The sequence below is a fragment of the Phoxinus phoxinus genome (genome assembly GCF_949152265.1).
Source record: "Phoxinus phoxinus genome assembly, chromosome: 1".
Taxonomy (NCBI): Eukaryota; Metazoa; Chordata; class Actinopteri; order Cypriniformes; family Leuciscidae; genus Phoxinus; species Phoxinus phoxinus.
The window spans coordinates 55,821,525-55,837,018 of record NC_136876.1 but is presented as its reverse complement, the minus strand read 5'-3'; the positions used below and the strand labels follow the sequence as shown (position 1 = coordinate 55,837,018).

Here is a 15,494-nt window from a genome sequence, read left to right as displayed (position 1 = left end):
AGTGGACCGCCCAAGTGCCATCATTCCACGCGGTATGTGGGCCAGATGAAAGTGTCAAGTGTGGGCCGGAACTGGGCCACAGCAATTGTGGTGTCTGGGCCAGATGTGGCCCAGTTCTGCTTCATTTGTTTTGTTTACGGCTGACATGCGGCATTGCTATGGCTTAATTGTGGCCCATATCTGGCAAACAGGAGTGGACCGCCCAAGTGCCATCATTCCACGCGGTATGTGGGCCAGATGAAAGTGTCAAGTGTGGGCCGGAACTGGGCCACAGCAATTTTGGTGTCTGGGCCAGATGTGGCCCAGTTCTGCTTCATTTGTTTTGTTTACGGCTGACATGCGGCATTGCTATGGCTTAATTGTGGCCCAAATCTGGCAAACAGGAGCAGACCGCCCAAGTGCCATCATTCCACGCGGTATGTGGGCCAGATGAGAATGATGGCACTTGGACGGCCCGCTCCTGTTTTCCAGATATGGGTCACAGATAAGCCATAGCAATGCCGCATGTCAGCCGTAAACAAAACAAATGTGTGACATAGTTAATTTTAATCCTGGCCCAGATCTGATACCTTACTCTGGCCCATATACCACATGGAATGTTGGCAATTGTGCGACCCGCTCCTGTTTTCCACATTTTGGCCTTAAGAAAGCCTTAGCAATGCCACATGTAACCAACAACAAACCAAATAAACCACACCTGGCAACAGTTGATTTTTATACAAACCCTGGTCTTTCCCAACATTCCTCACGTGGGCCAAAGCAGCATGGAATGGTGGCACTTTTGCAATGCACTCCTGTTTGCCAGATCTGGTCCACAAGCAGGACATTTGTTCAGTCACATGTTAGCCAAGAATTAACAAAATAAACCTAAACTGTGTGTGTTTGTGTGTGCGCGCGCACTAAGTGAACTCTGCATCAACAATATCAAACATACAGTAAAGAGATATGGCCCCTCTTTATGTTAAGGTAAGTTACAATCCAAACACATTTCTGAAAACATTTGCATCATTTATTAATATTGCCAAAGAGCAACCCACTGCAAGTTTACATTTTCAAAACTGGAAAGCAATCTAAAAAAATAATAATAATAATAAAAAAATTAAACAAACACAAAATATGTGCATAGAAAGCATTGTAGAAACTAAATAAAAATAAAACATGTTTCCAGTAGCTTTGGTCATCTAAAAAAACAAACAGACAACGCAGAAGTGAACACACTACAAAATCTTGGCAAATGGATTCATCCAAAATTATAGAATTTTATCTCCTTGACTGGGCCCATCTTCGTCATGGCAATCTTGCAAGCCTTAATTGGATACACAAATGATAAAAACTGTTGACTCAGTAACAGAACGCTGATTATACAATAGTGTTGAAATACAAAACAAACACACACGTACAACTATTTAGAAGCCAAATTAAATAAAATTAAAAAAACAATTTGTTTTTACTTTTTATTAATAGTGAAGCTGCAAGTTTTAAAAACTTTAAAAACAGCTCTCTATGTGCTTTAATGAAAGCAGCACATTAAAGGTTGTGTAGGTAAGAATTGTCTAAAGAACTTTTTTTCAAATTGGCTTAAACTGTCTTTATATACCAATACATAATTAAAATGTAAGTACTTTGAAAAAGAGAGTATAAAAATTGAGTGACTATAGTGTATTTAATCTTCAAAAAACACTGCTCATTAATTCCATTCGGGACAAAACAAGTGATTGGCTTGCGCGACTGTCACTCTCCGTCGTCATGACTACCGCCGCTATTATTGGCTCTGCCCATGTGCGCGCAGTCGCGCACCCGTTTTTAGGTGGGAGTGAATGGAATTAATGAGCTGTGTTTATTGAAGATTAAATACACTAGAGTCACTCAGTTTTTTATACTCTCTATTTCAGAGTACTTGCATTTTAATTATGTATTGGTATATAAAGACAGTTTAAACAAATTTGAATAAAAGTTTTTTTTAGACAATTCTGACCTACCCTACCTTTAATACTGAATGGTGAATAAATGGACTGGGACTACCAGTGCATTAAACAGTTTGGTAACACTAGTCTTATTTGTTAACATTAGTTAATGTATTAACTAGTATTAACTAACATGAACTACATTATTTATTAAGCTTTCTTAATGTTAGTCAATCATTGTTTGTTCATGTTAGTTTACAGTGCATCAACTAATGTTAACAAATACAGCTTTTGATTTTAATAATGCATTAGTAAGCATCACAATTAACATTAACTAAGATTAATAAATGCTGTAAGAAGAATGGTTCTGGCCTCATGTTAACTAAAGTAGTTAACTAATGTTAACTTGTAAAGTGTTACAAATGTTTTAATGCACACCTTGCAGCCAATCAAAATCAAGTATTCAGACAGACCATGGTATTATACACATATAGCAAAAACACAATGTAACTGACTTACAGGTGTCTTGGACCCTCCTTTGTTTCTCTCTTTCTCTTCTCTCTCCGTCTCGGTCACTTGCAAGATGAAGCCATTTTTTAATACATGATTCTATCTCTTGATCAGTGGCCGCAGCTGTCAGTCTGTTGTTTCTGACAGTTCCTAAAAAAAGATAACATTTGTAAATGCAAGGATGGATTACACAACCTTTAAAATCTTGGGACCCAATTAGGGCCCACAAGCCAAGTGCATAGTTTGTCAGCGCCAATGTAAAGAACATTTTGGCCATGGCCAAGGACACTCTTTGCTTCCAGATGCCCAAAAGGAACAAGTTTGACACCTGCTAGGAAAATCGGACTGCGTCAGAAAATGGATTATGGATTATGAAATTATTGGTACCCCTAGATTTTTTTTAACGAGTAAAATATCTCAGAAGTATATTTCCATTATACCTTTTTTAGCACACCATGGTGAACATAAAATTGTCCAGTTATGACTTCTTGTTTCACAGGAGTTTAAATAGGAGGAAACACAGAGGCCAAATTCCCTTAATCATTCATCACAATGAGTCAAACCAAAGAATATAGTTCTGATGTGCATCAAAAGATTGTTGAGCTTCACAAAATAGAAAGTGACTCTAAGAAAGTAGCTAAAGAATTGATAATCCCCATTTTGACCATCAGGACAATAATTAAGAAGTTAATCAACTAAAGATGTTACGAATCTGCCAGGAAGAGGACGTGTGTCTATATTGCCTTAATGTACGGTGAGGAGGAGAGTTTGAGTGACCAAAGAGTCTTCAAGGATCACAGATGGAGAATTGCAGAGATTACTTGAGTCTTGGGGGTCAGAAAACCTAAACAAATATATCAAACAACCCCTACATCAAAAAACATGTTGTTTTGGGAGAGCTTCAAGAAATATCATCCTCGCTCCTCCAAAAACAAACTCCAGCATATCTGAAACGCAAGTATCAAACGCGAAACGCAAGTAACTTTGTGGGCGGATCCCGGCCGCTGACGCTATTATACCGGCGGGATAAACGACTCTTGCGTCCGACGCAAACCTAAAATGGGTTGGTCTGAAGTAGCTTCATTATTCATGTGGTTTGGGCGTAACGTGAAATAAACTTATACCCAAGTATAAATCTTATAATGGGTCGTGGTTGGATCTTCCAACACAACGATCCAAAACAAACATCAAAATCAACATAAAAATGGGTCACTGAGCACAAAATTAAGCTTCTGCCATGACCGTCCCAGTCCCCTAAACTGAACCCTATAGAAAATGAGTGGGGTGAACTGAAGAGAAGCAGCATCAGCATGAACTTGTGAATCTGAAGGATCTGGAGAGATTCTGTAAGGAGGAATGGTCTCTGATCTCTTTTTAGTTGTTCTCCAAACTCATCAGGCATTATAGAAGAAAACTCAGAGCTGTTATCTTTGCAAAAGATCATTATGGCCAGCGTGTTTTGGAGAAAAGCATTTATTTCATAATGTGATTTACCCCCCACTTTCAATTATTTTACTTCAATGAAAGGTTAGATTTTTGAGATTAAAAAAAAATAAAAGATCAAAAAGATAAACAATCCAGATTTATTTTTACAGCTATTTTTGATCATATTTACCAGGGGTGCCGTTAAGTCTGACCACAACTGTACTTGAACATTACTTGAGAATACTTCATAAAATAAACTTAAAGTATATATTTATTTAAACTATACTTGTTCATAAGGGATGCAACAGGTAATATGGATATATTCATTGCCTGTTGCATCAGTTTCTCATTGTATGAGAGTTCCATACAGTATGTGTGGGGCTGGACAGCAGTTTGGGATTGTTTCCACAATTAAGCTTTTAGTGATAAACTGCTGGCTGCCATACCCTTGCCAGGGCAGAGCAGTACAAGTGCTTTACTGTTTACTTTTTTTTAATCAACCTTTTTTAATAATTTCGTAATCTGAGCATTAATACCATTCTCTACTTCTTGCATGCGTCAAGCATGCAAGAAGTAGAGAATGGACTTATTAGACTGAAGATAGTGAAATGTAACACTTACCAGTAATTACATCTTTCAGCTGGAGTCTGTGGAAAGCTGTTTTGCCATTGATGCCACGCCAGTTGAGTTGTTTGCCAAGGGAGTTGGTAATACAGTGCCCCATAACCCGCCAAACGCTATCCTTAATGTCAACTCCTCCAATGAAGCTCAATGCAGTAATCTAAAAAAGATCATTTAAAAGCCATGGATACATGTTTTATATTAACACTAGGCTACTCACAGTTACCCAATTCAGAAAAAAATTAAAAATACATTATATAGGGCTGCACAATCACTATCACTTCGCGTAGTTAACTGTAATAACGGAAAATAGGATACAATTCATAACAAGAAAAACTTTAAATTTAATTTAAATAAATGAAGAACAGTCATATATATATATAATCAATAGAAAATTAAACTGAATATTTAAATAAATTGATAGTCCTGCTGCACTTGTTTTCGTAATTATTGCAGATAATATAGCCTAACAAATAAATAATTATTGATAGGCCTATACTTGTTAAAAGGGCTTTGTGTTTCATTTATTAGGCCATCTGTCACTAATAGAAAAAAAGAATGAACGAATTAATTAAAACGAATTAAATTAATTAATAAATAATAATATTGACGCACATTTCTCTCTCTCTCTCATAACTGCATTAATAACTGCATAAAGCCGCCGGGGACACACTTACTGTATGGCGTGAATGTAATTAGATACTTATGACTGATCATGCACGCGTGTTCAGCGCGTTCAGTCTGTGTTCACAGGTATTTAAAATCTGCTGCTTTCACAGTCAGAGAACGTGTCAGTCGTTAAGTGTGTGTCCAGCATTAGTCTGCTATCAGCGGCTCAAACCTCCGTTACTAACTCTAAAATTACGTTCTGGAATTAGCAACGAGCATGGGTTTAGATGCGCAAGGAATTAGTCCTACATACAAGAGCGTTTTAATGACAAAAACTTTACAAACGTCTTGAAATACATCATCTGAACAATATTTCTAGGTGTGGTAACTGTAGTATAAGCGGAATAATTGACTCCAGGCCGTTGAATTATTATAAAAAATAATGCACACCCGAGGTGTAACGGCCACGACGCAATTATTCCTTACTTGTTCATTTCGCATTCAAGTAACAACCATAATAGATCTAACGTTAGCTTAGAGTTGAACTGCCAAAATAATGTAACTTCGAATATAAATTATTCCATCAACTCTATCACACAACATTTGGACTCCAACTGGATATAACGAAGCAATCGCTAACAAAAAGAAACATTTATCGATCTTATCTTGACTTTTTGCAGTCCGTCCTCCCTCCAACTGACAATCTTCTGACGTTTTGGTTTTTGAGCGCCTTTTTCGCGCTTTCCGGCTACGTTTAAATTTAAAGGGCCGTCAACGGGAAAATCGTCAGTTAGATTTTTAATTTTTTTTCACAGACAACTACAAATGCAGTAAATATTTTATTTAAACAAAATAGAGATCTAGTAGTAGTAAGTAGTAAGCCGAAGCAAAAAAGTGGGAAAATTTTGTCATGAATTGTCATGGTTGAAAAAGTTATAATAATAATATTTTATCATAGCTGCTTCTGCTGAATTGTCGTTCATTTACGCTTATATCAATTATAGTGTCAAGTAGTATTATATTTTTTTTTTAAGAAATATTATTTATAGCCTAAATATGACAGTTGTATAAATGTCAATTATATTTAGCCAGAAATGTAAAAACAATTAAAGGTTTATTTATTTAAAATATATATACTTTTTTTTAAATAATAAAATATAAAAAGAAAATGTTTTATTAAATTTTAAAATATTAAAAATATAAAAAAATATTTAACATGTTTAAATATTTTTTATATTTAAAATATTATTATTATTATTATTTCAAATATTCAAATATTTTTTTTATATTTAAAATATTTAAATCTTTTTTTATATTTAAAATATAAAAATATTTTAAGGGGGTTAAAAATATTACCCTTTGTTGGGTCACTTGACACGCAGGTACAGTGAATCGCAACCTTTTTGACTTCAATGTCCCCTTATATTCTCCACAACAAATCCCGTACATTTGTTATAAAAATAGCCAAATAATAAGAAATATCTTGATTTTTGATGGTTTTAGTTTTGTCATCATTTTAAGTCATCTTGAGCCTGAGGCCCCATTGGAAGTTTGTCTGGGTCTGCTCTAGAAGTTAGATGAAGTTAGAGATAAGCAAGGTTTCACCGAGTAGGCTACAACATGTTCCTGGCTCAACATCTTTGTTGATCCTGGAACAGGATTCAACTCGACCAATTAGATTTGAAGTTTGCAGTTATGTCAAGTTTAGGCTTACAACCTTCTAGATCAGTGTTATTATCATTTCCCTCTGATTGTAGGTTTAGGGGTAGGGTTAGGGTTAGGGTTAGGGTTAGTACTATTTTTATGGACAGAATGTTGTTCCAAGATGAAAAAAATATTTTGATACAGGATGTACTTGGCAAAATCATTGTGCCCCAAACTTTGCACAAACAGCAACTAAAGTATCTTCTTGCACATCCCAAAACCATAAAAACTCTTCATAAGTTTGAACCTAGACACTTAAATTTTTCTAGACACTCTACCTACAAAACATATGTCAGCAATAGCATATATGTCATAGATGTAAGTACATGTACATCCAGCCTAAGTGTCTGCTGCATCCATACCAAAAATATTGTTAAATGTTGTTTCAAAAATATTCAGGCCATTACAGTTTCAAACTCTTTCCTTTTTAAGCTAAATTAGCCATTGTCAGAAGTGTTGCATCCAAGCCATGAATGGACTTACCACTTTTGGCTCACATCCAGATGAGCCAGTGCTCACTGTGCCATATCTTTGCCCAAACTGGCCCAGATATGTTTTAAGATAACTGGGCCACATTTGCAGCATTATATATGGGCCACTTTTGGCTCACATCCAGATGAGCTAGTGCCACTGTGCCATATCTTTGCCCAAACTGGCCCAGATATGTTTTAAGATAACTGGCCCACATTTGCAGCATTATTTGTGGGCCACTTTTGGTTCACATCCAGATGAGCCAGTGCTCACTGTGCCATATCTTTGCCCAAACTGGCCCAGATATGTTTTAAGATAACTGGCCCACATTTGCAGCATTATATGTGGGCCACTTTTGGCTCACATCCAGATGAGCCAGTGCTCACTGTGCCATATCTTTGCCAAAACTGGCCCAGATATGTTTTAAGATAACTGGCCCATATTTGCAGCATTATATGTGGGCCACTTTTGGCTCACATCCAGATGAGCCAGTGCTCACTGTGCCATATCTTTGCCAAAACTGGCCCAGATATGTTTTAAGATAACTGGCCCACATTTGCAGCATTATATGTGGGCCACTTTTGGCTCACATCCAGATGAGCCAGTGCTCACTGTGCCATATCTTTGCCAAAACTGGCCCAGATATTTTTTAAGATAACTGGCCCATATTTGCAGCATTATATATGGGCCACTTTTGGCTCACATCCAGATGAGCCAGTGCTCACTGTGCCATATCTTTGCCAAAACTGGCCCAGATATGTTTTAAGATAACTGGCCCATATTTGCAGCATTATATGTGGGCCACTTTTAGCTCACATCCAGATGAGCCAGTGCTCACTGTGCCATATCTTTGCCAAAACTGGCCCAGATATTTTTTAAGATAACTGGCCCACATTTGCTGCATTATATATGGGCCACTTTTGGCTCACATCCAGATGAGCCAGTGCTCACTGTGCCATATCTTTGCCAAAACTGGCCCAGATATTTTTTAAGATAACTGGCCCACATTTGCTGCATTATATATGGGCCACTTTTGGCTCACATCCAGATGAGCCAGTGCTCACTGTGCCATATCTTTGCCAAAACTGGCCCAGATATGTTTTAAGATAACTGGGCCACATTTGCAGCATCATATGTGGGCCACTTTTGGCTCATATCCAGATGAGCCAGTGCTCACTGTGCCATATCTTTGCCAAAACTGGCCCAGATATGTTTTAAGATAACTGGCCCATATTTGCAGCATTATATGTGGGCCACTTTTGGTTCACATCCAGGTGAGCCATTGCCACTGTGCCATATCTTTGCCAAAACTGGCCCAGATATGTTTTAAGATAACTGGCCCACATTTGCTGCATTATATGTGGGCCACTTTTGGTTCACATCCAGGTGAGCCATTGCCACTGTGCCATATCTTTGCCAAAACTGGCCCAGATATGTTTTAAGATAACTGGCCCACATTTGCTGCATTATATGTGGGCCACTTTTGGCTCACATCCAGATGAGCCAGTGCTCACTGTGCCATATCTTTGCCAAAACTGGCCCAGATATGTTTTAAGATAACTGGTCCACATTTGCAGCATTATATGTGGGCCACTTTTGGCTCACATCCAGATGAGCCAGTGCTCACTGTGCAACATCTTTGCCAAAACTGGCCCAGATATGTTTTAAGATAACTGGGCCACATTTGCAGCATTATATGTGGGCCACTTTTGGCTCACATCCAGGTGAGCCAGTGCTCACTGTGCCATATCTTTGCCAAAACTGGCCCAGATATGTTTTAAGATAACTGGCCCACATTTGCAGCATTATATGTGGGCCACTTTTGGCTCACATCCAGATGAGCCAGTGCTCACTGTGCCATATCTTTGCCAAAACTGGCCCAGATATGTTATAAGATAACTGGCCCACATTTGCAGCATTATATGTGGGCCACTTTTGGCTCACATCCAGGTGAGCCAGTGCCACTGTGCCATATCTTTGCCAAAACTGGCCCAGATATGTTTTAAGATAACTGGCCCACATTTGCAGCATTATATGTGGGCCACTTTTGGCTCAAATCCAGATGAGCCAGTGCTCACTGTGCCACATCTTTGTCAAAACTGGCCCAGATATGTTTTAAGATAACTGGTCCACATTTGCAGCATTATATGTGGGCCACTTTTGGCTCAAATCCAGATGAGCCAGTGCTCACTGTGCCATATCTTTGCCAAAACTGGCCCAGATATGTTTTAAGATAACTGGCCCACATTTGCAGCATTATATGTGGGCCACTTTTGGCTCACATCCAGGTGAGCCAGTGCCACTGTGCCATATCTTTGCCAAAACTGGCCCAGATATGTTTTAAGATAACTGGCCCACATTTGCAGCATTATATGTGGGCCACTTTTGGCTCACATCCAGGTGAGCCAGTGCCACTGTGCCATATCTTTGCCAAAACTGGCCCAGATATGTTTTAAGATAACTGGCCCACATTTGCAGCATTATATGTGGGCCACTTTTGGCTCACATCCAGGTGAGCCAGTGCCACTGTGCCATATCTTTGCCAAAACTGGCCCAGATATGTTTTAAGATAACTGGCCCACATTTGCAGCATTATATGTGGGCCACTTTTGGCTCAAATCCAGATGAGCCAGTGCTCACTGTGCCACATCTTTGTCAAAACTGGCCCAGATATGTTTTAAGATAACTGGTCCACATTTGCAGCATTATATGTGGGCCACTTTTGGCTCAAATCCAGATGAGCCAGTGCTCACTGTGCCATATCTTTGCCAAAACTGGCCCAGATATGTTATAAGATAACTGGCCCATATTTGCAGCATTATATGTGGGCCACTTTTGGCTCACATCCAGATGAGCCAGTGCTCACTGTGCCATATCTTTGCCAAAACTGGCCCAGATATGTTTTAAGATAACTGGGCCACATTTGCAGCATTATATATGGGCCACTTTTGGCTCATATCCAGATGAGCCAGTGCCACTGTGCCATATCTTTGCCAAAACTGGCCCAGATATGTTTTAAGATAACTGGCCCACATTTGCAGCATTATATGTGGGCCACTTTTGGCTCACATACAGATGAGCCAGTGCCACTGTGCCATATCTTTGCCAAAACTGGCCCAGATATGTTTTAAGATAACTGGTCCACATTTGCAGCATTATATGTGGGCCACTTTTGGCTCACATCCAGATGAGCCAGTGCTCACTGTGCCATATCTTTGCCAAAACTGGCCCAGATATGTTTTAAGATAACTGGGCCACATTTGCAGCATTATATGTGGGCCACTTTTGGCTCATATTCAGATGAGCCAGTGCCACTGACTGTGCCACATCTTTGCCAAAACTGGCCCAGATATGTTTTAAGATAACTGGGCCACATTTGCTGCATTATATGTGGGCCATATTTGGTTTACATCCAGAGTAGTCATTGTTGATTGTGCCACGTTTTTGCCATAGGTGGCCCACATTTGGTTTGTGATATTTGGGCCATAATCCTTATCTATCATATGGGCCACTTTAGGCTCACATTCAGATTACACATTGCCACGAGTGCCGCATCTTTGCCTAAAAAGGCCCACATGTGATTTTAAATATTTGGGCCATATTTGCCATTTTACATGTGGGCCACTTTAGGCTCAGATACATTTGGTCCGGGCCATAAGAATGCCTGCAGTGCCGCATCATTGCCTGAAGTGGCCCACATCCGTCTGCTATCTGGGAAATATGCCTATGGATGAATTTGACAAAATATCCTGGCCTGGGTTATTTTTTTGTGGCAGAAAGACAGGTGCCACACATGCACAGTGCATAATTAAAACAAAAATTATTTTGTAGGATGTCAGGATGGATTGCATCAAACAGAATTGATTCTGTTCCAAATGTATAAATGTTATTTTGTTAACATGAGCAAAGTGGGTTGAGTGTGTTTCAGGGGAAAAGGACTATGAGTGCAAGAAATTATCTGGTGATAATGTTTCAGGTTGATGATTCCACAGGTCGAATCAAGAGGGACGACCGAGTAGAAAAGCGGTCACTAACAAAAACACTTTAGATCTGCATTCACAGGTGACAGCAGCCAGGAAATGGTTCAGTCCTAAAACAAGGTTGGAGATTGTGACACCTGTGTCAAAGCATCTTACCTTAAACTACACCAACCAATATCAGCAACCACACATGCCAACGAAATATAAAGTGAGGGATCAAAGGCTTGTGCTAGCAAACAGCCTCCCTTACGTACAAGGGAGAAAGACGATTTGACCAACTAATGGTTTAGCAGAAGAATCTGTTTTGTGATGATGTTGATGATTTTATTTGATTGATTCAAACTAGGTATTGATTTGATTGGTGAAAATGTAGAAAATCTATTAATTGATGTGTAATAAGCAAAAAAGACGGTCCATAATGGAAATATTAGAGTAAATTTTGAAAAACTTCATTGGTTAGAAGGATGAACAAAATTATGCAGACGATTCGAGTAGCGGATGTTACAGTGAAATGTATTAATTGAGTTAAGATATGTTTTTGTTTTTCTTTGTTTTGTTTTGTTCTGTTTTTGATTTTCTTTTGTTTTTCTTTCTGAAGACGATGAAATGTAAAAATGGTTAAAAGCAGCAATCATGCGTGTTACGAGATGACGTACAAGGACAGGATTTGAAATGAGGGGTTTTGTTATAATTTGTATTATTTTGTATGTTTATTCAAATCAACCAGGGGTGTTGAATTGTATTTCATACTATGACAAAGCGGTGACAGTGCATATCCATTTAACCCTGATTACGGAAAATTGTTTGTTTTGTTTTTCTTTGGATTTACTTTATCACTTAAGTAATCATTTGTCTCACAAAAATTTTAGATAAAAGTTTTTAGATCTAGACTGAATGATAACAGTGTATTGCATCCAGTAATATTTTGTTTTGTTTTTCTTTGGATTTACTTTATCAATTAAGTAATGATTTGTCTGACCAAGTTATTTTAAAATGTATGTCAGTATTTCTAATTTTAACCGAAGTATAACTATTTGTATTCTCATTGATGATTTTGAAACTTTTCTGAAACTTATTTGATTTTTTGTTTATTTGTATTTTGTCCATTTGACTTGCAACAATATTTTTGGACATCAATTGAATTGAATCTCTGTGTTTGATTACACTGAATATTTTACTGATACTCTTCATGAAATGATGTTTTAAACTAGCAGTTGTTGTTTTGTTGTAATGAAATTTATTTGAGTGTTTCCTGAAATAGTGTAAGAACTTGTAAGATCTTCTTTATCATTCCTTGACCATATTTTTTTTTTTTAAGTAAATCAATTTAAGGGCTTTTGGGAGACTAATTTCAATCTGACCATATCAATCCTCTGACCAATGACAAATGACATGTGTCTGCTTTTGCTGTTCATTGTGCTAGATGCTCTTTAATCACAGGATCCCTGCAACCCAAGTTCACATTCTGTGTCCTTCTCAGAAAGAGGAACCAGCGTTTGCTCCCAGATTCAGTGCCTGTTCTTGTGCAGGTATTCGATGGATGATTTGCATAACGGTGCAACCCAATTTGATAGAGCCTACTCCTGCAGGGCTGGATGGTGAACAAAGACTGAACAACTGACAAACTGTTAGTGAAACAAGCTTGGACGAAAAGTCTGAAGATGAAACTGTACAAAACAGAAAGATGGACTGTGTCACCTTTGGACTCCATGTGTGTGGCCAACGGGACCAATGGGGAATTGTAGGATTGAAAATAATCCAAGATATTTGAAATGAACAAAGACATCTGCTTTACTGTTTTTGACAACCTATTTCCATAATGACCATTTGGAGTCTGTAAAGGCACCGAGGTGCTGATCAAGGCCTGTAGGCCTAAGATGCGTGTATTTTGGAGGTATGCAATCGTCCCACCTTTGGTAAAATGAGGGAAGTTGTAATTATCTGATTGGTCAGTTTTGAATGTCTCACATTTGGGTTTTAGTCACATGGTCACGGAAGGGATAAAAAGGAAGATTGAAATGAAAGGTATAAATATGATGAAATGACGTAAAATTGTTGCGTTTATTTGATTATCAGATAATGATAAAAAGGGAGAAATTGTAATGGCATTTTTAATCTTTCCTAATGATTTAACAGATTAATGCTGTATGTTCTCTGTCTGTATTCTGAGTTTCCTGATGTAACGTTGGTTCAGCTGGAGGGGGGTGTGAGCCCGAGAATGATCTGTGTCTTAAGTTCCCATGCTGGGGGAAGCTGTTCCTGCTTGTATAAACGGTGGGGGTGATGGTTTCCCCTTGCATTATAAAGTAGCAGGCCAAGCTCTCTTGAGGAGAGGTGGCAGTATCTGTCTGTCTCTGACTCTGGCCTGCAGCCTGGCTGCAAGGCTGGGGTCAGAGAACCATTTTCTTGCATGAATAAATTACTTTTCTTTTTAAATATAATTTGGATCTTGACGTCTCTTTTACCGTGATGCAATTTTTGTTTAAGTAATTGTTTTTGCCACAACAATGTGCAGGGCTGCACGCTTCGGTAGAGCGCGCGCGTGTGTGTGTTCGCACAGAAAAACATACTGAATAAAGCTCTCTTTCGCGTCGTCACTCTTATTCAGATCTATCCATATGTCTGCCCTTCTCTTTCTCCCAGACGTTTAACAATTTTTTACGATTTATGAGATGCATTAAGTGCATGCCAACTCGTGTGCCGCTGGGTAGCGCATCTTCCACAAACGCAAATCAGTTCTGACTGGATCTCTTCCCCAATCGTCTCTCCCTAACATTTCCGTCTAGTTTGTATTCGTTGACGAAAATGTCAATACATTTTCGTCATAGTGCTCGTCATTTAAAACGGGTTTTTATTTAGTTATCGTCTCGTTTTCTGTAAAAAATGAAATGTACACTGCCTAGGTTGCATTTTGGCGACAGTACGCAAAGGCGCGTAGCAACACAAGTGGCATTACGCATTCCTGATTTTTGTCGCGCATGCGTACCTCCGTACCAGTTATGTGCACCCCTGTTTATTAACATTAAATGGATAGTTCTCCCCAAATGTTTAATTGTCATCATTTACTCTCTCAAGTTGTTTTAAACCTGAATAATTGTTTCTTTCTTCTGTTGAAGTTATTTGGAAGAATGTGGGTAACCAAACAGTTGATGTTCCCCAGTAACGTCTATATGTATTTCCTATGGTAGTCAATGGGGACCAGCAACTGTCTGGTTACCCACATTCTTCCAAATATCTTCTTTTGTGTTCAGCACAAGAAATAAATAAATACAGGTTTGGAACAACATTAGAGTGAGTAAAGAATGACAAAATGTTTATTTTTGGGTGAACAATCCCTTCAAGGACAAGCGGCATCATGTTTACTATTAGGGCTACTGTCTCTTTAAGACCTGAAAGCAACGCGTCTAATATGTACGCATATGACAAGCAGATTTCTCTAAATTTTCTCGGTTTGCTTTCAGTTTAGACATAACCAACTTTCTTTATGTAAACCTTGAGTGTATTTGACAGTATTAGCTCAAAAAGACTCGAAAGATAACTTAGTCCAGTATCCAGGCGCTGTTAGACAGGCTTTTAGTGCATGCGCGCAGCGGGTGTTTGTGCGCAGAAAAGCGCATTAGAACAGCGCTTCAGCAGCGAATGACATGTTTAACCGGCAAGGCTTTAAAGCACATGCAAATAATGAACTTTTGAGAACTGCAGTGTCCTGTTCCTCTGCGTAAACATTTATCACAGCGCAACTTTGAACTATATCGATGCGATATGGTCTAATTCCATATCCCATTTAAAAAATATATCAGTATATTTTTTATATCGATATTATATCGCCCAGTCCTACCACGCTGTTCCCTTGGAGGGCGGGGGCAGAGCCGGCCAAGCCACTAAGCGACCGTTGCAATTGCATAGGGCCCCGTGGCCAGCAGAGGGGAGTCACTGCTAGCTAGTAAAAAAAAAAAAAAAAAAATCGCAAAACTAACATAAAATAAATAAATAAAAAGAAATGGGCCTACAGCGCTCTCTATCAAGCACAGAGTTGTTATTTATTAATTAGTTCTTTATTATGGCAAATCAGCTGGGAGGTCTCCGCGAGGGCGCGCGCGAGTCTTGACCCTGACTGACCTATGATGTCACTCGTTGTCAGTTGTCACTTGGTCAGTCAGTAAGCAACTCCGACGAATCGACGATGTCTGACAAGAAACGCAAATATCTTTCTGGCCATGAAAAACGGCAAAAAAAGAGGCTGGAAGAAGAGAAGAAACAAGAAGATAAA

The 15,494-nt window shown here is 38.7% G+C and overlaps 1 long non-coding RNA gene across 1 annotated transcript; it reads right to left on the bottom strand.

Moving 5' to 3' along the window:
* Positions 1 to 1,129: 1,129 nt before the first annotated feature.
* On the bottom strand, positions 1,130 to 4,616 carry LOC307005944. The gene is made up of 3 exons (XR_013799363.1): positions 4,461 to 4,616; positions 2,424 to 2,564; positions 1,130 to 1,306 (listed from the first exon to the last, which is right to left on the bottom strand). It is a non-coding gene; the product is annotated as an uncharacterized lncRNA (long non-coding RNA).
* Positions 4,617 to 15,494: the final 10,878 nt, after the last annotated feature.